The 25262-nt window shown below is 44.1% G+C and overlaps 1 protein-coding gene across 10 annotated transcripts in view; it reads left to right on the forward strand.

Annotated features, from left to right (window-relative positions):
- The first annotated feature begins 205 nt into the window (after positions 1 to 205).
- The window catches only part of Svil (supervillin), a 221212-nt gene continuing 196155 nt past the window's right edge, over positions 206 to 25262 (forward strand). For 5 of the 10 annotated variants that reach the window (XM_074056174.1, XM_074056172.1, XM_074056170.1 and 2 more), the window contains exon 1: positions 206 to 545. The gene's annotated coding sequence lies outside the window, so the exon portion shown is untranslated. Of the gene's footprint in view, positions 546 to 1264; positions 1498 to 1961; positions 2199 to 25262 lie in introns of those variants that run through there. The other 5 variants (XM_074056175.1, XM_074056171.1, XM_074056177.1 and 2 more) reach the window with 2 other exon arrangements.

Below are 25262 nucleotides of genomic sequence, written 5' to 3' on the forward strand. Positions count from 1 at the left end.
CATTCGCTCATGTTGCTAGCCAGGTCCTACCCCTAGATCGGCTGGAAGCAGAGTATCCGCTCTGAGTTTCTAAGGTGAGCGGCTCCCATCTGGCCTCCGGGGCAGCCGAGGAGCCCGGGAGACGCCGGGCGCGTGCTCGGGGCGCGTCCCCGGGCCGGGCAAGGACGGGAGCGCGCCCAGGGGGTGGGTCGCGCCGGCCCCGCCGGCCTGGCGCGCCATCCGAGCCACTCAGAGCGCCCGGCGGCCGACACTCGGGGGCCCTACAATTAATACCCGGCGCCCGCCCGCCGAGCCGGGACTTGCGCGCCGGCTCTCGGGGAAGGAGGCGCCAGGTTAGCCCTGAGCAGCTCGAAGCTAGCTGTGCTAGGGCAGCTGCGACGACTGGGTGGGGGGACGTATTTACTCTCCTGAGCCGATCCCAGAGGTTGGAGCCGGGGGTCGTGTCGCCACCACCGAGGGCACGCGCGAGTGTGCGCCCCCGGCCAGCGGGGAACTTGGGCCAGCAGGTGGACCAGGGCGGCCCGGCTGGGAAGAAGAGTGAGAAGGTGAGTTGGGGGAAGTTGGGGGCCCAGGAAGACCCGGGTCCTTGCGCCCGGGTCCTGTCCTTGTCCATCCGGTCCCCCTCCAAAGTTTTATTAGGGTCTACGAGAAGCTGAGAGGCGAACCTGTTGGAAGTGTGTTTACTCCCGCGAAAGAGCGACTCACTTGCCCCCCCCCCCCAACTCGGTGAGCGACAGACTGCCTGGTCTTCAGTCCCCACATGCGACAGAGAGCACCTGCAGCCCCGGGGCTGCTGCCGCACCTGGAGCTCGCCCCCAAGTCTCTTCCTAGCTAGCCCTAGGACCCAGGGGCGTGACAAGCCATCGCTCTCCCCTCCATCCCTTTAATTCTGGTAGGGACAGGTACCGAGACGCAGGGAACAAGCTTCACAGTAAACACTGCCTCTCCAGTGCTTTAAAATAGAACGTGCATAAGCCGATTCCACGCGGTTTCCTCAGAACACCTCGCGGGGACAGGGCTGGACCAGCTCACCCTGGAGGGGGGCTACTCTGGGTGTGCTTTCGTGTCCTGGGGCTCGGGCCCAGTTTTGGTCCCCTCCGCCCGGAAAGTCTGCCCCAGGACTGTCTCTGATCACTGGCCTCTGCTTGGGAAGGGGTGACCCGCGGTGGGGAGGCACGGGTGTCCCTGCGCTCGGCCCTGCTTCACAGTCTCCACCTTCACTGGTTGGCCCTTTATTGCGTCCCGAGGGACACCGCCTGGTGGCCCGGCAGAGGGCGCTAGCTCCTGATCGCTGTGCGGGCCGGCAGAGGGGAGGGGACTTGTGTGAGTCTCCAGGTAAGGAGTGAAGTGAATCATCCCGAGGGGGGACCCGATCGTTGCTCGGCAGAGAAGAGGCGCAGAGTGGCTGTAGCGCTGTAAGCAGTCGGGGCTGTTGAGTTTCCGTCCTGCGGGAAGCGGCGATTCTGCCATCTGAAGGTGTGGGCAACGCTCAGGAAGGTGAGGAATGTCCCTCCGCGCCATGGCCTAGGGGTAAGAAAGGCAGCATGGGGCTAAGGGCGGCGGACACTAGGACGCGCCGCTGTGCGACCCTCTCGAGGCCTGAGGTGGGTCAGTTTTACGGGGGCTGCTGGCGGTCACGTTGTGGGTGGAGGCGGGAACCTGGATGGCGCTGGCAAGAGGGGTGGAGTGGGGATCCCCGGATAGCAGCCAAAGGGTGCTGCCGGCGGCCCACGGGGTCCCCGAGTTATAACAAAGGCGCCGCGCGGCCGTCCTTCCACCCACTTCCGTCCCCGGCGCGCCCGGGCGCGCGCAGCGGGGAGAGCGGGCCGGGTTAGGATTGCTCTCCGCAGAGTTTCGGGAAGTTCGCGCAGCTGCCCGTTAGGCAGGGAGGAGGGGCGCGGAAGAGGGAGGCCCGGGGAGTGGCGCGCGGGTGTTTAGAAGTGCGACATAGACATAGCCTGTTTCCTCTCTGTTACGGGTGAGCACTGCAGCGAGACCCGAGCTCCCTCACTGTGTCCCGGGCCCGCGCCACCGCAGGACCTGCGCGATTTGAACTAGGCGCTCGGCGCACCCTGCCGCCGCGCCCACCTCGTCCCTCCCCGCGGTGTCTGCGCGTGTGCCGGCTCCCCGAAGGGAGTGGTTTAGTACCCAGGTGACAGCCAGCAGCCCAGGCACCTTGAGTGGAGCTCCAGAAGGCGGTAATTGCATTACTGTGAGTGAGAGGCGGGGAGGCTCCAGTGCTGGCTGCAAACTGGGTCAGGTGCGGGGTTAAGCGCCTGGGGCGTAGGCATTACAGATCTGTTGAAGTCTGACAGTTTATGCAGTGGCAAGTTCGCGGAAGGGGAGGGCCCAGCTGGGGAAATTAAAGGAGCTCCTTGTCCACCACCCCACCTCCATCCCCAGGCGATGATCACTTTATGCACACCCTAGTACACAAGCACAAATATTGTCATGGAAATACCAGAGGTAGCATCTCTCCTGGCTCCAGACGTTTCTCAGGACATGGACAAGACAGGAAGAAAGGCCGCCGAAGAGAAAGACAGGTTCTCTGTGCTGGTGTGAGTCCAAAGCCCCCAGAAGTCAAAGCATAAAATTCACCTTTTCGTATCTTACCTGCCTCTCCCACTTCTTCCCTTGTGAAGAAAGGGCAGAACTGGCTTTGATGGCGCCAGCGATGCAGGAGGGAATTTTACGCACTGTGCAAGGGTCCTCACGTTCCTCCTCTCAACCTCACAGCCTACTCCCTGGTCGACGTTTCTGTTTTACAGTTAAGAAAGGGGAGGCCTAAAGAGGTTAGCAGGTCAATGAGATGGTTCTGCTCCAAAGGGAACTGTTTACTTGCCTCTGTTTCTTCCGCAGAAGCTGTTACTGAAGAGGTGTGTTTTGTTTGTGTGTATGTGTGTGTGTTTTAATGCATTTTAGGGTGTCTGCTGTAACCCCACTTTTGATTATGCTAGGCATTTGGGTTTGATGGACTGGCCACGTGTTGCTGGCTTCTGGTAGTGTCAGCACTTCATCTAACTCTTATTTAAAGATTAAGGCATGTGAAAAGAACCAAGCCTTCTTCTAAAAACCTTTAGAGTTACAGGACAATTTCGAAGAGGGCCAGGAATAGCTGCCTCCTGCTTTATGTCTCATTAGGCAGGTGGGTTGGCATCGGAAATTCTACACAGAGCTCTGCCTTCTTTGTGGCAAGGAGCCACAGTTCTTACCCTGTTTAAGCTGTGTGTGGCATGGCCACTGTACTGAATGTGTGGGTAAAGTTAAGGGTGGTCTGCTTTTGGAAAGAACAGCTAACTTTCTTAAAGTAAATTATCTCCTCCCCCCAACTTCTCATAGGAACCTAAGAATATGGCTTTATGCACATAGTTCTATGCAACACTGAGCTCTAATTTGAAATGTGAGACTTTTGGTATTATCCTGAGTGCTACTTAAAATCTATTGCCTTAAAGAAGAAGGTTTGAAAGGCTGGACTGACAGTCTGGGACTCAGAATGTCCTACTGCCCTGCCAGGCGTGACGAATAAGGACAAACCTCTGAAGTCAGAATGGCTGGGTTCACGCGCCTCCTCCTCCACTTATTGCTGGGTAACCTTAGACAATTGCTCAACCTCTCTGAGCTTCATTTTCTTTCTGTAAAACAGGAATGATAGTAGTGCCTCTTGATTTCAAGCTGTGAGGATAAAATTAGATAATCCACATAAGGTGCTTAACAGAGTGCCTAGCACATAGTAGACACTCAGCAAATGTTGACTAGTGACAAAGGTGTTTAAGAACAGCACCTGCTTTCTCCCCTTCTACCCCACATCTAGAGAAGTAAAATAATTGATAGCTTTGTTAGCTCACTGTTCTTCATCAATACTGTAATGTTGAGCACTTACAGATTTCCCCCTCTCGGCCCCCCCCCCACCCCCCAGCAATTTGAGGGTAGGGGAAAGTTAGTAGTGAAGGAAAACGTCCAGTTGCCCAGGGAGTTTACAAGGGACTCTAGAGCTGTAGTGCTTTCTTCCTGGTTTTGCCACTGTATAATTTTGTGGCTGGCCCTTCTGCCATTTCTCTTTCCTTTAAATTTAAAGCCAGCATCCAAACTGCCAAGATGACAAGACTAGAAAAAAAGCCAACTCAAAACCAAACAAACTGAAGAAAAGGAGCATCTATTCTCTTTTCTGATTCATTGGCCATCTATAGTGCTAAAGAAAAAAAAATTAAAGATCTGCTCCTGTGAACATTGTACTGGCCCAATCGAAAAAAAAGGACCATTTCCTTGGAAAACAGAATGTTTCCTGAGACTGTTTAAAGGTGAGCCACCAAGTTGACAGAGAAGGAAGGAAAGTTTAACACCTAACATTTCAAAAGTATTTGTTCAAATATGGTAAACTGTATACAAAAATTGCTAACTTAACTTTTAGAAGGTGAAAGAGGGAGGCACAGGTCAGTTAAGCTGAACATCTAGGATAGCTATTTCATACGTGAAAACACTTGAAAGTGTCTCAATTTAGCAAATCCAAGTGGAGGAATAGTTTTCTTTTTTTGGCTATTTTCTAGTCCTGGATTTGGGGCTTTTAATCTGTAACAGGCTAGAGCTCTAGAAGCTGTATGATGTCATGGAGTAGTTTTGGTAAGCTGTCTTTCTATATACAGTGTAGATTGGAGTAAGAGAGTGTTTGTTATCATGTAGTTTTACATTTGAATATGAAATGCAGGTTTCTTCCACCCTGGAAAATGAGCTGCATATGTGACCAACTGACAGCACATAAAGAGTAAGGAGCCAGATCCCCCCTCTTGTGCATCTCACTCCATTTGTAGCCACTTGTTGCATTCCCACTGCAAGACAGAAGCAGCTGCTGGGCATGCGCCAGACCTGCGCTGGGCTGTCGCTGTCTTTGTCGGGAAGATGAACGGGCCACATTATTTTGGATCACATAGCAGCAGCTTGTTCAAAAGCATCTTGCATTTCCCAGCTGTTCCCCAACTTCTTTGCACATGGAAGAGAACTTGCCAGCTGCTGGGGGCAACTGTATTTCCATTTGCTGCTTTTGTTCAGCAGCTAAGGAAGGTAAAAATCTAGGAGCCTTTGTTAAACTGTAGCCATTGTAAATAGTCTTGTTTGTTTCTGTTAAGTCAGTGTTACTCCAGATAGACTCTTGTCAGGAAATGGTCAGAATTAACATTTTTTCAAATGATTTTTTTTTTAAAGAATAACCAGCATGTCCAGTTTTTCCATATTTAAAACTCAGGCTGCTTCTATATCTCATTCGTTAACAAAGAAATGGATCTATTATTAAAATTAAGAGTCTTTCTTTAAAGTTGCTATATGAATATTACATTGTCTTATTGCATGGAGTACATAAAAGTTGTGGTGTGTCTCTAGACGATGCTGTTATATTTCCAGAACATTTTGCACTCGTTATTTGTATTGTATTGTTTGTTACTTGTATTTCCAGAATATTTTGCATTTGTTAGAGCTGCAAAGCACTTTGGCCACACTTCTTTCTCTCTCTCTTTCTCTTTTTTAAATAAGAAAGTTGAATATTCAAGAAGTTGTTACTTATCTAAGATGATTTGGCTATTTGGTTTAATTCAGTGAGGCTAGTGTTGAGTGTTCACAAGGTGACAGGCCAGGGGACCTGAAAGGATGAACAAGGTTTGGGCCCCGCCCCTGTGGACTCACAGTTCAGGAAAAGCATGCATAAACACATCCAGGCACTGTGAAGGCTGGAGCAGATGCAGCACCTTGCCATTATTGCACTGCTTTGTTTGCAGGGCGCTATTGTAATCATGTTAGCTCAATTAACGCTGAGTATCTCAAGTTCAAAATCAAGGAGGAGAGTCTTGGTACTGCAAGATAAAAGCACCATTATGTAGTTTATCAAAATTTGGGAAAACCTGTACTTATAAGAGGAGGTCTTGTGTTCGGGGAGAGACACCTGCCTCCCCTCTTCCGCGCACACACACTGCATTTGCCTGCCTCATTAGGGCCCTCTAGTTGCTGCAGCATAAATCACAGCCCTTTGCTGGGATTCAGTCAACCTCAATTGCCTTTGTTCTGCAAGAGGTTATAAAATAAATGCAATCGCTTGGACGTGTGTAAAACCCTCCAACTCAGAATTGCATCTAACTCTTGGAGTTCCATGTTCTGTTGCCTCCAGCCTCCCCAGTGACTCACTTCTAAGCCCTTTCATCCATTCTTGGATCCTTTTCACATTCATGTATCTTGTACTTCATCCCACTTGCACAATAAGGATAGATTTTCACAGTGCTTCCATTTTCAGATGGTTTTACTACCATTTCCATTTCGGACTTTTAAGGACCCTGCTAGATCCTTAGGGCCAATGATCAGGCTGAAGAAACTAAGGTTCCAAACTTCAGTTGAGTGAGGACTCAAGATTCAACATTCTTCCTGTATGGGACTTGGAAGGACCAAAGTGTACAAAAGAAGACTGTCATAGGTCACTGGCTCTGAGGTTTCTTGTGGTTGTCCCTCTACAGCTGGTCCTTCCTGGTCTTCCTCTGGGCACTTTCCCTGTGATCAGTCTGTCTTATTACACTGCTCTGCACATAATAGTTGTTCTCTTTCTCACCCTCTCCCACTCACTCTCTCTCTCTGGCAGCACTGGGGATGAACTCAGGGCCTCGTTGCTTGCAAGTGCTCTCCTACTGGAGCCATTCCCTTAGCCCTTTTGCTTTTAGTTTGTTTTGGGCCAGGCTGACCTGGTACCCCGAACCTCCTGCCTTCATCTCCTGAGCAGCTAGGATTAGAGACTCATGACATCACACCCAACTTGGGTTTTGTTGTTTGTTGTTGTTGTAACTGGGGTGATTCTCAGGTGCCACTTGAGCACATGTCCACCCCTCTTTGCTTTAGTTATTTTTCAGAGAGGATCTCAAGTTTTTGTCCTGGGCCGGCCTCAGGCTGCAATCCTCCCACTTCTGCCTCCCTAATTGCTAGGATAACAGAAGCGCGCCTCCATACCCAGCTTATTGATTGGGATTGCCTGGGCCAGTCTTAAACCTTGATCCTTTAGTCTCTAGCACCTGAGAAACTGGGGTTAAGAATCATTTCCTTAGCATGTTATGTTTCTAAGTCTTGTCAAATGCACAATCACCATCTTTCTAACACATGCATGTTTCGTTTTGTTATGCACACTCGTGCTCACACCCACATACACACAGAGAGCCAGTGTGGCTGTTGGATCCATTAATTATCCTTTCTCAACTAGCGCAGTGCTTTTCAGAGATGATGTCATATTTACAGCGTCAAACAGTTTACTTCTATTTTGTGGTTTGGGCTGTTACATAATTCCTGATAGTGTCAGATATAGATGGAAAGTCAAGGTTACCCTGTCTCATCCTTTCTACAGAAGGATGGTGGGAAAATGAGCCCTTTCCCCCTTGAGGGTGCCATGTTGTCCTCTCAGCATCATACTTCTTAGAGGTTAGACACAACAGCCCTTATTGCCTGCAGGAAGAAGCCAGTGTTGGGTTTTGGGGGTGCAACCAGAGAGCCCCCCTCAGGATTTCCCTAGTATTCCTTGTGCAGCCCTGGTCTCACTCCCTGCACACAGCTTTCTCCTTACCCTAGGACCTTTGTGCTCTCCTTGACATTCTGCCCCTCCTGCTCCTGGTCCCATGCTGCTGCCTGGCCACCTCCTGCAGCCCAGGGTTTCAAGTGTCTTAGGGACTCATTGCCTTGGATGCCCTTATCTCCATCTGTCATTGGTGTTTAATTGCTTCACCCCACTATCCAGCCTGCTCTTGACTTGGGGTAAGTTGCTGTCCTTTCTGCTACTCTGCCAGCTTTTCCTCAGGCTGCTTCGGCTGTCCAGTTTTTCTCTCCACATGCTAGCTGACCCTTTGTGTTTACAGTTTGCCAGGGTTTCCAATGCTTGGCTTCATTTATTTCCAGGCTGTTCTGCTTGCTTTCATCCTTCCCCTGTTTGACAGTGCTTCTTAATAGGTATGTTCTTTTCTCTTTATTTTTTCAACAATTTGTAAACCCCTCTGCCATTATCCTGAGTCATTTCTACTTGGCTGTCACCTTGGTTTAGTATAATAATGACATTAAATTCTCCATCAAAGTTTTTCATTTCGAGGGAACTTTTGCTTTTAAAAATAGTTCGTTGGAATTGAACTTGGAAACACCAGTTTTGAAATTGGTCAGGTGAGATCATTTAAAGGCCTGAACTTTAGGGAAGATTGTTTGACATTTATTTTGGCTTTCCTTTCTCATGGCAGTACCTGAAAGTAACTGAATTGTAAGCTTATTTTGGATAACTTTTCCTTCTCAAATGGAAATTTTACATGCACAGGGAAGAATTAATGTTTGCTGTTTTTTTTTTTCCCCTTCTTCAAATTATATTTCTGAATCATATTGGAAAGGAGTTTGTACCTTGTGACCACCCTGGGTATGCATAAATCATGAACGATTGGTCATAGTAAGACTGAACTGGGTTCTTTGTCGGGGTATTTCCTAACTGTAGTCCTGTGTCCATGATCATATTCTGGAGAGTAAGTCTTAGGAACTCCTTGTCACATCAACCCTGATTATGGAACCTATGTTTTCCCCCATACTGTGAACAGAGAGGGTGAACCAGGATCAGGAATGGAGTCTCTCTGGCTGGTGGCTGTTCTCACCATGCCCTGTGGCAAAAGCCACAGGGAAGAGGGCAGTGGTGGCTGAGGGCTTGTCCAGGGTCCTGTGTTCTGGAGCCATCCCACCTGGTACTAACTCACTGCTCCTGAACTGCTCTTTCTGATATTTTGTGCATGCCTGTACACACACACACACACACACACACAATTGAATTTGTGTTTATCTTTGTTGTACTATTTTTCAAGTCCCCAAAAAAGTGAAAGGACTTACCTATGCTCAAATTGGGTGTGATTCCACAATTACTCCATTCAAATGGAGCACAGTGTCCTTGCCCTAGAAGTGGGACACTGTTTATGACTCTGGGACAGGAGCTAATGTTTTCACATAAGCTGCAACACGCCCAGATGAAGAAATCTTTGTTTCAGGAGTGCTCTTTAATTGGTGTTGCTGGACACTGAATCTTTAGTTTTTTTGGCGGTACTGGGGATTGAATTTACAGCTTTTGCTTGCTAGACAGGCACTCTACCACTTGCATGCCCACAGCCCTTTTTTGCTTTAGTTATTTTTCAAATAGGGTTTTTCTTTATGCCTGGATCCTCTTATTTGTGTGTCCTCATGTAGCTGGGGTAACAGCTTTTTCTGTTGAGATGGGGGCTTGTAAACTTTTCGCCTGGGGTGGCCTTGAACTGCAGTTCTCTGGCCTGTTGAAGAGCTGAGATTACAGGCTAGAGACGCCATGTCTAGCCAGACATGGAATCTTGATGTGGCCATCAGGTTCAGTTAACCCAGTCACATTACCTCTCTGTCACAGCATCTGGAGAGGAATTCATAAAATTGGAATTACAGAGAAGCAAGAATTAAAGGCCTTGAAGCCTTTAATTCTTTAATTCTTTAATGAGACTGTTCACTCATTCATTTATTTCAGCTAACACTTGTCAGCCACACCATACATATGTGTGTGTATGTGTGCCTGTGCACCTGCATGCATTCTGGGCATTGAGAACACAGCATAGATGGAATCCTCCCTCACAGAGCTTACAGGTGGAGGACATATTTGTAGACGAACCAGCATAGTTGCTGCAAGAGAAGCACATTCCAGATGTGATGGAGGTGCTAGAGGGTGCTGTGGTGGGGGTGCTGCTGTGGCAGCCACACCGGTGCCGAGGTCTTGGCACACTGTACCTCTTCATTAGCACTGTCTTCCGGGCAGAACTCTTGATAGGTTAAGTGCCTCAGAAGAGGCCTACTTTTGAACTCAAGTCCAAGGTCATGAACCCTTGGCAATAAATTGCAGAATGTGTCATTGTATTCCTGGGTGGTCTTGTCTGTCTCCGACCATCCCTCTGGCTGTATGTGATGAAGGAAGAAGGAAGTCCGGGGCCATTTTTTATGAATTAGGTACTGTCGCAGTGTGCAAGGTCTATATCATGGAGATCTGCTCTAAACAGTTCCTGGGTCTGCAGCTAAGCAGTTCCTGAGTTCTGTGTTCGGTATTCTGCCAACTGTGTTTCTAAAGAGACTTTATTTTCCCTCTGTTGAGCAGTCCAGAAATTGGCTTCCAGCCTGATTGTCACCCAGCACAGACCATAGCCCACAGCTCTCTGCCTTTTTTCTGGGTGCTGTGCATCACAGCTTAGAGCCTCTAGTTTGAGTCCTCCACTGAGCCAGGTAAGGAGGGTGGTTCCACCAGGCGGGTTGAAGGGCAGAGTAGCTTCCTCATTAGGGTCTGCTCTTCATGCAGGTCCTTCGCTAGACAGAAGCATGCCTCAGGACACATCCATGCATACTAGGGCAGGCTCTTGGCCATCTCATCCTCGCCTTGCAGGATGGCCAGGCTGTGTTGTGGATAACACCCAGTGACGCTGTAAAGAACATTGGGCAGGCAGCTTGGAGGAAACCTATCTCTCTTTGGAGCAAAGCTGCATTCTGCCTTCTCATAGAAAGACCCATGAGGACATGGGCCACTTCTCCAGGATGAGTCACGCTGGGGCTCTTGAAGAAACTGCAAAGCAAGTGTCTGACCCATTTCAGATTGGCTCTTGATAGGCATGCAGGGAGAACAAGACACCTCTGTCCCTGATCTTTTTGTCCTAATTAGGAAATTCCACAGTTGAAAGTTGAAGTGAACATGCTTTTATTTAAAGACCACATTTTTTTTTTCTCTTAGTCCATTAGATTTTGAGTCCCAAAGCTCTGAGAATAAGTCTATGAGCTTACATTCCTGGAAAAAGTGATGGACCACAAGTTCAAGTTTAGAAAGAACTTCTGAGACTGTTTCTATCAAATTCCTAAAAATGAATTTGATATAATTCTCTTAAATTGAATATATACACACACACACACACTATATATATATATATATAGTGTGTGTGTGTGTGTGTGTGTGTGTATATTTCATTCTGGCCCCATAATTATTTAATTATATTTTGAAAAATAGTCACCACAATATACTAATGAATTTGATATAATTCTCTTAAATTGAATATATACACACACACTATATATATATTTCATTCTGGCCCCATAATTATTTAATTATAGTTTGAAAAATAGTGACCACAATATACTTATGACATTGAATTTCCAGGAAAAAGTAAAGTATATTATAGACTTGACAAGAAAATTGTATGGTTGCAAAATGTTTTGACTGATTAGTTATGTAAACCCAACATCTTTGTGTTAAGAAAAATAACAAAACTTCCTCATCATTTAAAAAAAAAACTAAAAGCTTTCTTCATGTGGCATGTTTTTCTATACTTAGTTCTCACAGCATTGGCAGAAAACGCAAGTTATTAACAGTGATAAGAGCACTTCATTTTTTTTTTCCATGTGACAATTGGTTCCATTTTTTGTATCTAGGATTCTAAAAGTGAAAACAAACCCCCTTCCCAGGAAGAACCTTAAAGAAAACTGCAAATTTACTAAGGGAAACATCTCCCTTTTGCTTTGAGCACAGATCCTGGCCTTAGGTAAGGAGATGCATCCTGCATCTGATGGAGAGATTCCACCATGTGTAATGCACCCAGACTTCTCTCCTGCACACGCATGGCCTCCAGGACCCTGTGGCTTCCCCACTCCAATCTCAGCACAAGTGCCTTGGCCCAGTTAAGTGCTGTGTTTGCATAATCTTCACCCAAGGCCTTTCTTTTCCAAATTTTTTATCCTCTATGGTTGCCAAATTTACTTATAGTTTATCCAACAATAGCTTTTCTGCTTCATCTTTTCATATTTTTCAAATGGTTTTCCCATTGTTTTGGATTCTAAGGAGGACTGGGAAGAGTTAATGAGCCATGGAAATAGGCACAGTGTCTCCATTATGTTTAGGGCTGCCCAATTTGTTACCATCGCCAAAGATAGGTGAATATGAAGATGTGTATGGATTTAGTAGTTTTGAATTTGAGCAAAGATAAGAGAATCAAGACAATTTAAAAGATGAAAAGAGGCTGGTAGAGTGCCTGCATAGCAAATGTGAGGTCCTGAGTTCAAACCCCAGTACACACTTTAGAGATTCTTATTCAACTCTATGAATATTTATTGGCCACTTTTGTGCAGGGCACTCTGTAGGCACTTTCACATATCTAATGGCATTTATTCACAATTACCACATGGGATAGGGGTGGTATTCCCATTTCACAGATGAGCAATATCAAGGCCCACAGAGGTAACATGTCTGGTCACAATCGTGTATGCAGTGGGTGACAGGGTAGAGAGTTGAATCTAGGTCTTTCTACTTTAAGGTCACCTTCACCTCTCAGTACATTAAGCCAACGAATAAATGATAGTGACATGACCTTCATGCTTTTAGTGACTAAGTTGAGTTCGAAGGCTGCTATTCAAGTTATCTGCCTGCCTTTAGCTAAAGACATTTGTTGTCCTAGATTGGAGTCTAATTCATAGTAAAAACATGTATGTTTGTGTGTGTTTTGATGTGTACATTCTCCAAAGGATTCTAGTTTATAAAGCCTGGAAAATGATCACTATCCTTCCTTCCCCTCCTTCCCTGCCTTTTTCTTCCTTCCCCCTCCTTCCTCCCTCCCTCCCTACCTCTCTCCTTATAGAGCATAATATTGTCACATTTTTCTTAACCTTCTAGCTAGGTGGGTTTTTTTTTTAATGGTGGTACTGGGGTTTGAACTCAGGGCCTAGACCTTGAGCCACTCCACCAGCCCTTTTTTTGGTGATTTTTTTTTTTCAAGATAGGGTCTTGCAAATTACCTGCCCAAGCTGGCTTCAAACCATGATCCTCCCAGTCTCTGTTGAACTCTAGCTAAGCTTTTGGGGAAAGTTTGGGTCAGTGTTAACCCACAATTTCTGAACTTCCAGGGTTCTGTGAAATGATCTTGGACAAATCACTCAAACTTCTTGATGCTACACTTCTTCATAACTTGCAGAAAACCCTTTTAGGTAGTAATTTGGGAAGTCTTTACATTTTAAAAACTGGTGTTTGCTGACACAGTATGGAGTGAATAAATCTAAAACGGAACGTTAACTCAACAATTTAAATTCCCTCCAACAACCTCTGATATTCTACATTAATATGAGGAGCCAATGACCGTAGTCACTCTGAATAATACTACCTTGCTCTTAAGTGTGCCTTATGGTTTCCCGTACATCTCATTTTGCTTTTTTCATGTCTTGTAAGATGAACACTGCATGCCTGCTTATCTTTTATGGATGAAGGAATTAAAGCTCACAAAGGAAAGTGCTCTATTCAAGATTATCATTCAAGCAGGTGCCAGAAGCCAGCCTGCACCCCAGGTCTTTTGACTCCAAGTCCTGCTTTGCCCACTCTTGACCTGATTGAGCCAATAGTAAGTGATAGACACTTTCCAGTGTGCTTAAAACAACACCTTAAAATAGTTGTCGTTATTTTTGATACTCTATTTACTGCCATTTAAAACTCTACTGGAAAGCTGGCCAGCTTCTTCTCTGTGTTAATCCCTTGTGAAGGACAAGGCAACAGCTGCTGGAAGAGTTTAAGTTGCCACCATAAATAGAGTAAAACTCTTCATTGAGGCTAGAGGGAGACTTCCAGCTCAGTTGCAAGGTGCCTCAGGACTCCCAGTGGTCAGGTGGGGAGACTGGTGTGCTTTGTCACTGAGGGTGTTGACCTCCTTCGTCCTTACTGGGATATTCAAGCAGGAGTGCTGGAGGGCTGACCTGTGCTTCAGCAATGTTACTAAACTGGATACCCTGTAGGAGGGGAACTGACGTTTACTGATGTGCTATGTTATGGTCTAGGCCTGTCTATGCTTTATTTTAGGATAGGCTCAGATGAGTGCATTAAATATGAAGTAGTTTTATTCTAAGCGGTGAGGTTAGTCTTTCTTCCAGGTCTGTAAGAATAAGTCCAAGTTCTTTCAAACTAACTGCCATCTCTATGTTCTATACTTTTAAAAAGTTATTTAAAAATAATCCTAGCTACTCAGGAGGCAGAGATCAGGAGGATCGTGGTTCAAAGCCTCCGGCACAAATAGTTCAGGAGACCCTATCTCAAAAAACCCTTCACAAAAATAGAGCTGGTGGGAGTAGCTCAAGGTGCAGGCCCTGAGTTCAAGCCCCTGAGGACTGAAATCAGGCTTCAGTGCTGACACTGTGACTTGAGCCATGCCCCAGTCATTTTGCTTGTAGTTTGTTTTGTTTTGTTTTGTTTCATGTTCCCAGATAGGGTCTCATGCTTTTGCTCAGGCTGGCCTTGGATGGTGATCTTCCTACTTCTATCTCCCTGATATCTGGGCTTGTAGCCGTTTACCACTACATCTGGCACCCCGTGACTTACTTTTCAAGACTGGCTTTCTTAAAAATAACTCTCTGGTAACTCTAGGTTAGCCTAGGAACCAGATAAAAACCACTAATTAAGATGATACCAGTAAGATGCCAAAAGAAAAATCTGCCAGAAGATGAGCTGGATGTAGATTGTGCAGCTGTTGTTGCCAGGGTAGAACAGGGCTTCTCAGCCTTTAATGAGCATGCCAGTCACCCAGGATCTTGTTTACATCATGCGCATGTGTGTGTGTGTGCGTGTGTGGTATATATATGCTAATTATGTCTGCCTGTTCTACATGTCGAGAAAAGAGTATGGGTGTAGAAGAAATACGGGACAAATTGTGAATTTGTCTCTTTCTCCTTGCAGTTCTATCAAGTTTTGCTTCACATTCAGACATTCCCTAACTTATGATGGTTCAACTTAGGTTTTTTTTGGTTTTTTTTGACTGCAGGATGGTGCTCAAGCTGTGTATGTTCAGTATAAGCCACACTTCAGACTTTGAATTTTGATCTTTTGCCTGGCTAGCAATATACTTCCAATCCCTCTGATAATGCTGGACAGCACAGCATTCGCCGGGGGAAACAAAGAAAACACTACAGTGTATTGTGTTGCCAGGGTTTCTGGAGGTTGTGTATTGTGAGTTCACAACCCATCCTACCCCATCCATTCTACCCCATCCCTTCCCATCCCATCCCATCTCATCCCACCCACCCCACCCCACCCCACCCCACCCCACCCCACCCCATCCCACCCCATCCCACCCCACCCCATCCCACCCCATCCCACCCCACCCCACCCCACCTCACCCCACCCCACCCCACCCCACCCCACCCCACCCCACCCCACCCCACCCCATCCCACCCCATCCCACCCCACCCCATCCCATCCCACCCACCTCACCCCACCCCACCTCACCCCACCCCACCCCACCCCATCCCACACCACCCCACCCCACCCCATCCCATCTCATCCCACCCATCCCACCCAATCCCATCCCATCCCATCATGTCTACGAAAACCTCTATCTCTGTGTGTGCATTAGCTGTCAAACACTTTTGATTAAAGTAGGCTTTGTGTTTGATAATTTTAAGTAAGGCTAAGCTAAACCTTAAAGTTTTGTAGGAAAGATGTATTAAGTGCATTCTTACTTTTGTTATTTTCAGCTTATGATAGGTTTATCAGGATGTAACCCATCGAAAGTGGAGGAGTATCTGTATTTTGGTGCATAGTTATTAAGGTGAATTAGTATTTAGTATTTTTATGTCCTCCTGATGAACTGGCTAGTTTGTCATTATGAAACTGCCTTCTTTTTATCAGTTGCTATTCTTTGTTCTAAAACCTACTTTGATACTAATAAAGACACTTCAACTCTCTTTGAATTAGTGTCAGCATGACATTTCTTTTTCCATCCTTTTAATTTTAACCTATTTGTGCTTTATATTAAAGTTTATTTCTTGCAGGCAGTATACATTTGGATCTTTTCCCCTCACTGTGAAAAACCAGTCTTTTAATTAGAGTTTTTAGACTACTTACATTTAATGAAATTCAATTGCTATACTTAATTTTGGGTCTATTGTTTTGCTATTTGTTTTCTTTATATCCTATTCTTTATTCCCTTTTCCTGTCTTCTGCCTTCTCTTGGATTATCTGAGTATTTTTTAGGATTTCTTCCCTTTTTTTCCTCCTTTGTTGGCTTATTATTTGTATCTCTTTGTGTGGCTATTTTAGTTAGTGCTTTAGAAATTAAATATACATCTTTAACTTATAATCATGATCTAGCATTAAAAGGTATTATAGCATTTAATGGTTGTAAGAACCTTAAAATAGGATGCTTTCATTTTTGTCATCTATATAACTCACCTTTACATATGTGATAAGCTCCTCTTAAGTTATTTTTTGGGTTTCAGAAGTTGCTTCTCTTTTAAAATGATTTAAATAATAAGGAAACACTTTCTATATTTCCTCAGGCAGTTGCTATGCCCAGTGTCCTATATCGCTTTGTGTATATCTGTATTTTTACCTGATATAATGTCTGATAAAAAAGTCTTCTTTTTCTTGTAGGACTATGGATGATGAGTTCTTTTAACTTTTATATGTCTGATAAGGTCCTTACTTTGCTTTTATTTTCAAATGATATTTTTGCTAGATATATAAATTGTGGATTGTTCTTTTCCCTCTGATTGCTTTATTCTTATTTATTTATTTATTTTTGCTTATCTGATTTTCTGCAATTTTTAATGTGCCTTAATGCATTTTTTTGCACTTGGAGTTATTTGATAGTCTTGCATCTGTGAATTTATTCTTTACTAGGCTAGGAATATTTTCAGCTGTTACTCCTCCAAGTGTTCTGTTCTGTCCCTCCCTCCCTTGGCAAACACTCCAGCTGCACACAGAGAGGGTTGCTTGAAGTTGTTTCTACAGCTCATTCATATTCTGTTCATTTAAAAAAGCTTTTTTCTGATTTTCATTTTCAGTGCTTCTATTGCTGTCTTCGAGTTCACTAATATAGCCTCTCATACATTCTAGATTTCCTTTCTAAAAAATTAATTTTTGTTTTTATCTGTTCATATTTGCTACCTAAAATTTTGGCTCTCTATCCTTGTCTGCTAATTTAATATCTGTTTTAATTCCTGGCCAGTTTCAGATGATTGACATTTGTCTTCATTGTGTGTTACAGTTTTTCCTGCATCTTTGTATGCCTGCTAATTTTTTTGAGCAGAAGGAGGTTGTGTGTTAGGCATCAGAGCCTCCCATGTGCTGGAAAAGTGCTCTACCACTGAGCTACACCTCCAGCCCAACTTGGTAATTTTTGATTGGACACTAAACATTGTGATGGAAATACTCTTTAGTGTTGTTTTGGGACATTTCTTGGAGAAAGTTGATTCTTTGGTGTCCTGTTTTTAACATTTGTTAGGAGACTTTTGCAATAAAATGTAGAGCTAGTTACTCTCTACCCACGGGGGCAACATTTTTCTGAGTGTCCTGTAGACGAGAATTGTTTTTCTAGTCTGTCTGGCGGAAACAGGCACCGTTTTCAGCCCTGCATAGACACCAGTCAGGGTCATCACTCATCTTTCCTGGTGTTTTCCCCCAAGCCACAGGAAGTTAGCTCACACACCTGTGCTGAATGCTCAAGGACCCAGAGCTCTAGAGTTTTCTTTCTGTGCATTTCACTCCTTTCTGGTGCCTGGTCCTGCAAGTTCTACCTGCCTTGTCTCCAGAAATTCTCAGCTCAGTGTCCTCAGCTCAGGGTGGCTGCTGGCTCTTCCCTTGCTCTCCATCCCTCTGTTGCTACCAAGAAATCTCTCGAGGGGACGAGCTGGCGCAATCTTAGGCTCCCTGCATCTGCTTCCTGATGCTAGGTATCCTATAAACCTTTATGTCATAGGAATTTCTGGTCTCTTCCTTACGCCTCCTCCTAATTGTCTCAGGCAAAGAGCTAAATGTGTTTCCTGTCATTTCATCTTGACCAAACCTGGGATTTTTGTTAAAATTCAGATTCTATTAGTGGTTTTTAGCTTGGGCTTGAGATTCTACATTTCTAAGAAACTTTCAGAAAAGACTACTTTGAGTAGCCAGAATCTCCAACTATTCAACAAATATGTAATGTAAGACATGTATGTATGTATGTATGTTATTTAAATTTGTCTAGTTGCCACATTTTAAAAATTGAAAAATAAGCAAAATTCATTTCAATAACATTTTTTACCTAAAATGTTATCATTACACAAATTTGCGATCAAGTTAATATTATGTTTCATTCAGAAAACTAAATAAAAATTAATTTCAAATCAGATGTAGTGGTGGTGCACTCCTGTAATTCCAGCACTTAGGAGGCTGAGTCAGGAGGATGGGGAAGACTAGCCTGGGCTATATACTGAGACCCTGTCTCAGAAAAAGAAAGTTAATGTCATATGGTAGAACAAAACTAGTCTCGTGTTAAAAACTTGATTCAGTCTGATTTATGTTTTTTTTTTAATAGTACTGGGGCTTGAACTCAGGGCCAGTCACTCTTATCACTTGAGCCATTCCACCAGCACTGTTTTCTGTTGGGTATTTTTGAGATAGGGTCTCGTGAACTATTTGCCCAGACTTGCTGCAAACCGTGATCCTCCTGATGCCTGCTTCCTGAGTTGCTGGGATTACAGGCATGAGCCACCGGTACCCTACAAGTCTGGATATTTGACCCCATATTGCTGAGTGCACTTTGACATGATAGAAGCTTTTTGTTTACGAATCTCACCAAAACTCTTCTTAACAGATGCAAAAGATTCAAAAGTATGCGTACCATGAATTTAGTTTTTTTTTTTAAAGACTGTGAGTTGACAACATTTCTTCATAAGTTTGAAGTCTTTTGAGATAAAAACATACCCAAAGTATTGAGCAGTGTCTTTTATATTAGAAAACTCATTTAAAGCTAAAGAAAATTACTTGTGGTTTTAACAAACATGGAATCAATCTTCCACATTATCAGAAATGTCTTTTATTCTGTGGGCGGTCATTTAGCTACTTAATTAAAAATCCTTCGCTTTTTGTACTGTATCTTTTTTATCATCTCACAAATTTTCTGACAAAATTTCCATAACCAAATAGTCATTTTCCAACCTTGTCCCTATCAAAAATGATTTTCCTTTCTTTTATTTATTTATTTTTTTGCTGTACTGGGGCTTTCGCCTTGAGCCACTTCACCAGCCTCCCTACTTTTTTTTGGTGAAGGTTTTTTTTGAGTTGGGTCTTGTGAACTATTTGCCTGGGCTGGCTTTGAACCACAATCCTCCTCCTACTGATCTCTGCCTCTGGAGTAGCTAGGATTACAAGGGTGATTTTCCTTTTTGTTCAAGGATCTAAGATGTTTTATAGTTGACCAAAGTTAGAAGATCAGAGGTTAAAAATCATGAAAGCTTTTTATGGCTGTTCAATTCTGATTTCATGTGACTAATTTTATTGATCTTTTGGGGAAACAGCCTCACACTCACTGTGTCTTTTGTTATAATACTGCCTGCTTTATTATCTTTGAAGTTTTTTTTTTTTTTGATGCAGCAATAGCTTTTTCATTTTGCTCTACCACAGCTATTCATAACTGCCATTGTGGGTGTGTTTTTTACATAACTTCTTCCATCTCGTTACTGTTCTGATTGTGCCATCAGCTTCTGTATCTCAATTTGATTTTTTTTTTTTTTTGGTGGTATTGGGGTTTGAACTCAGAACCTCATGTTAAATAAGCTTGTTGGACAGGTACACTACCACTTGAGCCACTCCACCAGTCCCTCCATTTGATTTTGTATCAGCACTGTGACTTTGTTTTAAGTTTGAAAATACGGCCATATAGAGAAATGATTTCATTATATTTTATTTTAAACAGTTTTTCTCATTTAATTACTAATTATGCTTTACATAATTACCACTGTAACTTGTGTTGCCTGTGTAAAATTCAGACGAACCCATTGCTGTATAACAACATTGTATAGAAACAAATCATTTCCACCAAGCCCCTCACCTGCATCCAACCCTCACACACTGCTCTACACCAGTAATATCTTAAGCAGTGTAGCATTTAAAGTAAAATGCAGTCCCACCAAACCAGTGCATTTGTATTTAATAGAAAAACATGTTCCACTGCTTACATTTTAATTTTAAATAAAATCAATTACAATTAATTAAAAGTTAACATTCAGTGCCATGTTTCAACTGTGATGACCCTGTGTGGTCCTCAGTTATTGTTCTGGATTGATCAGGCCAAGAGCTATTTGCATTTAAACAGAGGGAGCTCCTGTCAGTCCCAGCTGGTTGGTCCCTGCCCTTGGTCTGCAGCTGTGATTTCATTATGTAGTCCTACAGCATTCAGGAATTTGGGGAGTGTGTCAAGGGAAGTGAGTGCTCCCTGGAGGATCTCATGGTCATGTCTCAAGGCTTGGATAACTTCCCACTGTGCTAGACCATTAGGACAAGTCTCAGGGCAGGAGTTCTGACCTCAGGGACAGTCTGTGGGTTCTAATATGGGTTAGGGTGGAACAAGGCCACAGCAGGATTTGTAGGTCAACTGCAGCTGCTCTTGCTCTTCCTATGGGCTGCCGTGGATGACCTCTAGAGCAGTGTAACTGGGACTTAGATGGAATTCTGTCAGTAGGGGAAGCATTTCTTTTGTCCAGAGCAAAGCAGCTTCTGTTTTCATGAAGGTGTGAGGTGAAAGCTATCCCTTAGCTAAATTGACTATGGGTGTGTTCAAAATTTCACCTCTATTGTAAAATTTTATAGACTAGGAAAATGCACTTAAAGAGTGGAGGAAATGGAATGGCTGATTTGTGTGCTAAAAAGAAAGTGAATAAAAGCTAGAATTAAGAAACCTCCTTATCCTCCAGCCTATGATTTCCAGCATGGGTATACCTGATTCTGCTTACTCCCATCTGGCCTGGACCTGGGTTAAACCTGCATTTCCCCTACCCCTCTCCCTTTCTAAAACATTCAGGTCATATCCTGACCGTTTCTGTAGTATCTTCTGAGAAATTGGGGATGTCGACTTAGCTCTTAGATTTCTCCAAGCCCTTTCTTTTGTCCCTGATCCTCTTCGACATTCTTTTGTCTCCCAAATACGTGCTCTGATTTGTACGTTGCTCTATGTTCATCTCAGCCGAACATCAGTAGCTCTCTTTACCTATCTAGTAGCACTGAAGGATATGCTCTAGAATCCTGGAAAAGTTGAGAAGAGATTTTTTTTCTTCCCTTTAGTTTCTATTTTTCTATTCCCCTATTCCTGAATTAGGAAGCAGACTCACATCAAATGTGTACAATCAACTCACCTCACCTCACAAAGAAAATACAACCAAAACCCCACAGACTTAACTTTTTTTGAAGTTTAATACAGCTTCACCCATGTAGTTACATCATTTTGAAGTGTGTCTTGTGTGTGCCACTCATCACAGTGGTGACTCAGGATAGTTTTGCACTGGTTGGTTACAAGGGCTAAATGGGCAACCCTCTGAAATGCAGCAAGAATGAGGGGCTGTCTGGCTTCTAGTTCCACTTCCGATACCATCTGGCTGAGTAGCCTTGGATGACTAACTTACCTCTCTCTGAAGCTTATTTATTTGTCAAGGTAGGAATAACACTGTTTGTTTCTAATCTGTTCCATTGAACACTAGTGGTGCTTGAAATGTGACTAAGTGTGGTTCTGCAGTGCATTCAAGCAAACTGGAGAACAGTTCCTACTTCTCCAATGGATACTCAAAAGCTTGTAAGCATATTAGAGACCCAAGAGGCTAAGAAGTACAGAAATCTGCTCAGCACTGTTAAGTCTAGCTTTTTCTAAACTCTTTGTATATGAAGCTCTCTCTCTTTTAGAGAAAGCCCTTAAATATATTGGAATATCCTGTAGAGCCTAGTCTGGGAATTGCTGGACTAGGCCAAGGGTCAGCAGATGACAGCAGGGAAAATCCAGCTTGCCACCAGTTTGTGTAAATAAAGTTTTATTAGAACATGGCCACAGCCACTGATTTATGAATTGTCTGTTGAGGCTACAGTGGCAGAGCTGTAAAGCCACCGCAGAAACCCATATGGCCTCTAGTGTCTGAAATACTTACCATCTGGCTACTTGCAAAGTGTGTTGACCCCCAAGTTAGATGGCCATTTTTTAATGTGATTCGTGAACACAACTGAAAAAAAAATCAGATGGCAGAGAAGTGCTGATTGTGAGAAGCAATAACCTAATTCCATTTTTAATATATTCTTTTAGTGATTTTCCTCCTATAACCCAAGCAATATTCTTACTCAACCACATGCCTGTGGTCCCAGCTACTTGGCAGGCAGAGGTAGGAGGATTGCAGCCCAAGGCCAGCCACAGGCAAAAGTGCAAGACCCTAACTGAAAAAACAAACTAAAAATAATAAGGATTGGGATGTGGCTCAAATGGTAGAGCACTTGCTAGGCCCTGAGTTCAATCCCCTAGTGCTGTAGGAAAAAAGCCAAAAAAATACAGTCTTAACTACTATGATTTATAAATATGCTACTTTATCTTCAACTGATCATAATCCATTTAACTATTATTAAAACAACACTTCTAATAGTAAAATGCTGTTCCTGTAGTTTCTTTTACTTCTACTATGCTGCTGTCATTATTATTACCACCCCTGCCACAGATAACTCAAGCAAGAAGATGTAGGAACTAGCAGAAGTTTAGTTTAAGGGAAAACTAATAGCATGAAATCTAGGGACATTAAATTTTTCCCCCTTGGATTTTTTCTTGCAACTTTTGAAATTTTGAAAATATTTAAAGCTACAGAAAAGTGGGATGACCAGTCCATAGACAGTCTCCCTTTGCCTCCCTCCGTAAGGACACTGGTGACCACTTTGGGCCCATCATGACAATCCAGGGTCATTTTCCCTTCACAGGTCCCCATCACCTTATCTCATATGCAAAGTATTTGCCAATAGGTAGCATCCACGACTTCAGTGATGGGGTGTGGCTTTCTCCGGGGGTCTGATATTGGGCCATCTATGTGTACCTTTTCCTTTTGACTGAATATTTATGCAGCCTACCTTAATTTTGACTGTACTAAATTTTTTCTTGGGAAAGGTGCAAATTGAAGGGAAAAAAAAGTCCCCTTAAATTTTGCCTTTATTTACCAATATCCAAGGATAGAGAATTTCTAATAGTTTATGGTTAAGGGTATATGTACTCAAAAAATTACAAAGTTCACATTCCTGGGCTCACCATATTTCAATAATATTTTAAAAGTTGGTACCAAATTTTCATGGTTTAAACAGATCCATTGCAAGCATCTCAATCCAGTGCTTATACAGGGGTTATTTTTTGAAAACTCCTTTTCAAATGTATTGAAAATCATCGTAGCCCCTCTCCTTCCCAGGACTCCTCAGAGGTATGTGTGCTTGACTTTTGGATTGAGAGGTTAAACCTTGAGATCCCCCAGCTTATCCTTGCTGATGGAAGGAGAAACAGTAGAGCAGTGAAACTAGACAGGTCGCTAAATGTCAGGCACAGGGTTAAGTGTGGCCGTAACCCGGTGGTTCCTTGTCAGCTGCACAGGAGCCTGCAGTTCAGCTCGTGTCGTCCCTCACTCCTTTCCACCTGCCTCTCCCTGACCAGGTCCCACCACCACTCTCATTGGAGGCTCACACTGTGCTCAGTTAGATTGTGCTCAATTTTATAGTGTGTGTGTGTGTGTGTGTATGTGAGAGAGAGAGAGAGAGAGAGAAGCTGGCAGCCTAGGAAGAGAAGCAGAAGTGGCAGAGCGGCAGGCCTTGCTCTGCACTGGGTACTGGTCCTGGTGCCGGGTGCTCCGACAACAACCCTGTACCCATTTCTGAAAGTAAAATCAGGAAGAAGAGTGAGCCACTCAGGTGTGGCCCTCTGGCCCTGTGGGAGAGGGCCTCTGCTCCATGAATTTCCTCTGTGGTTTAGCACAGCTTTTCTGACCTTCTCCACCTTTGGCCATGGCAGTGGGCTTGGCCGTGCTGGCATTTGTGCTCTCAGGGTGTTTCTTTGCTCATGCACACAGTCCTCTGGGAAGGCACTGTACAAGGTACTGGGGATGCAAAGATCATACTTGCTGCTCTCATGGAGCTTGTAGTCTAGGAAAGGAGACAGAAATGAATGAGGAACCAAGAAACATGGTGACAAATGCTTTGTGTGCTCTGAAGAGTGCTTTGTGCAGTAGTGGTCATGAGGTCAATTGGGTGGTTAGGAAGGGCTTCTTAGAGGAGGTGTCATGAATTTGAAGTCTGAAGTTTGAGGAGAACTGGGCCTATCAGCAGCATCACCAGCAGGCAGCACCAGCGGTATGTGCAAGCACCCATGGGTGTCTACATTCACAGCAGCCCACACCTGAATTCCACGCACCTTCCCTCTGCTTCCTGCAGCTTCTTCAGGGGTTTGTGAACAAATAATCAAAGCCTCATGGTAATGTTATTAAGTTTTTGCATTTGTGATCAAGATCTTCTTATTAAAGAGATTATGTCTTGTCATGAACCTTTTCCTATCTTTCCTCAAATAAAAGGCAACAATATTTAATATACCGTTTTACCAGTGATTTTTTTGGGTGGCGGATGAAGAGAGAAATTGGAGGAAAGGGTCAGTAAGTTGACAAATTAAATTTTAAGTGGACTGGTGAAAAATACTTGAGACTTGCTCCCTGAGGACATATGGTAGATGCTTAGGGAAGAGACACGGCTGGGCTGTACTTTGGTGACAGAGCACTTGCCTGACATGCATGAGACCTGGCTTCTGTCCCCAGCACAGCAAAAATGAGTTAATATTAGTGTGAGAAAACAATCTCTCCTGACAAGGAACATGGCACAAACGTTTCAGAAGTACTATAAAACAGCATCTTTTATTAAAAATATTTTTAATAATGGACGTGTAATAACCACGTGTATTTGTGGTGATATTCCAGTACATATCTACAAGGTGCAATCAGCCAGTCAGGACAATGGGCATATCTGTCACCATAAGTACTTGTCATTTATGAAAATGGCGTATTTTATGTCATAATTGCTTGGCTACTGGTGAACACAGATACACATACACACCTCTATAACATGGTGTGGGATTAGGGGATGCCACAAGCCCTACAAACTTGGGAAAACCCTAATGGGAAATCACAGGTTTGGCTGAGAGAGGCAGGGCTGCCATTACGAGTGTGGCAGGCTGGGAGCTTGGCCCACAGGAACAGGAATTGCAATAAACTTCAACTTCAATAAACAGGAGGATCAGGAGCTCCCGACAGCTGCCTCAGGGGACAGTCTTTGCTTTTACTCCTGACTTTACACTGGGCCATTTCTCACAGCCACTGAGGACTCAGGATCGGATGGGAACACCCATGGCCAGGGTAGGGGTAGCTATGGCCGACCCAGGGATTGGTTCCCCAGTGAATCTTCCTTCCTCCTCTTT

This window comes from Castor canadensis, chromosome 15 (genome assembly GCF_047511655.1).
Source record: "Castor canadensis chromosome 15, mCasCan1.hap1v2, whole genome shotgun sequence".
Classification (NCBI taxonomy): Eukaryota; Metazoa; Chordata; class Mammalia; order Rodentia; family Castoridae; genus Castor; species Castor canadensis.